The sequence below is a fragment of the Echinops telfairi genome, unplaced genomic scaffold, assembly GCF_000313985.2.
Source record: "Echinops telfairi isolate 266 unplaced genomic scaffold, ASM31398v2 ScPeMD7_7469;HRSCAF=8507_0, whole genome shotgun sequence".
Taxonomy (NCBI): domain Eukaryota; kingdom Metazoa; phylum Chordata; class Mammalia; order Afrosoricida; family Tenrecidae; genus Echinops; species Echinops telfairi.
The window spans coordinates 100415-102055 of NW_022111372.1; positions in this window are offsets into that span (position 1 = coordinate 100415).

Genomic DNA, 1641 nt, shown 5'->3' on the forward strand with positions numbered 1-1641 from the left:
AGAGTTGCTTTGAGCCGAAACTCACTTGATGGCACCTAACAACAATATAAACAGTACTTGTGCGTCTAACATTGTGCTGAACTATATCTTAAGATAAATTCCTCTTTATGTAGAGCAGCGGTTCTCAGCTGTGTGTCGTGATCCCTTTTAGTTGCCGAACCACATTTCACAGGGGTGGCCCAAGTCTTATAACAGTAGCAAAATCACAGTTTTCAAAAAGCAACGGAGATAATTTTAGGGTTGAGTGTTCACCACTACATGAACAGCTCTATGAAAGGTTCGTGGCATTCGGAAGATTGAGAACCATTGCCCTAGAGGAAGACAGAAATGTTGGTATAGTAGAAGGGCAGCAAAAGAGAGGCAGTCCCTAAAAGAAGTATTAGCACAGTAGCTACAACAATGAACGCGAGCAAAGAACCATTGTGAGGATTGCAGAGGACGGGCAGCATTTCATTATTTTGTGCATAGAGTTGCTATGAGATAAAACCCACTCGATAGCAGCTTACAACAAAACCAGCAATACTTGTGCTTCTAACAATGTGCTGACCTCCAGCTTAAGAGAAACTCCTCTCAATTTAGAGCAGCGGTTGTCAAACTGTGGGTCGCAAACCCTTTGAGGTTACAAACAGCTTTTCACAGTGCTGGACCAAATCACGACAATAGTAAAATTTCAGTTATGAAGTACCAATGAAAACATTTTAGGACTGGGCTTTCACAACTACATTGGGAACTGAAAGGGTCGTGGAGTTTCCAAGGCTTAGAACCACTCTCCTAGAGGAAGACACAAATGTTAGTGCAGTAGAAGGGCAGCAAGTGTGGCATCCCCAACAAGATGAATTAGCACAGTGGTTGCAACAATGAGCGCAAGACATGAACCACTGTCAGGATGTTAGAAGAGGAAGAAATCTTTCACTATATGGGGCAAGGAGCAGCTATGAGTCAAAACTCTCTCGACAACAGAAGACATTAAGAGAAACCCCTATGAGTTTACAGCAGCGGTTCTCAACTTGTAGCTGGCGATCTCTTTGGCCATTGAAAGACCCTTTCTCAAGGGTGGCCCAATTCATAACAGTAGCAAAATTACAGTTATGAAATAACAATGGAAATAATTTTATGATTGGGGTCCACCACTACATTGCGAACTGAATGAAAGGGTTGTGCAGTTAGGAAGTTTGAGAACCACTGTCCTAGAAGAAGACACAAATGTTGGTAGAGGAGAAGGGCAGCAATATACATGCAGCCCCAACAAGTTGGAGTACCAAGTGTCTGCAACAATGAGCGCAAGCAAAGAACCATTGTGAGGATGCCACTAGAAAGGACCGCGTTTCATTATATTGGGTGCAGAGTTTCCGTGAGCCAAAACTCTCTCCACAGCACCTACCAACAATAAAAACAACACTTGTGCTTGTAACAATTTGCTGAACTACAGTGAACCCTCGCCACCTCGCGTGTCGACTTCCGCGGCTTCACTCTATCGCGGTTTTTGCATAACAGCGCATGCTCCGTCATTACTGCCACTGATGGGCTTATACTGTACACGCTTCCGTCTGAATCGCTACGTATCGGAGCTACGTATCAGATGCATTTTTGCTTTTGTACAGTGTACTGTAATTGTTTGCGATTTTTAAGAAATTTTATCTA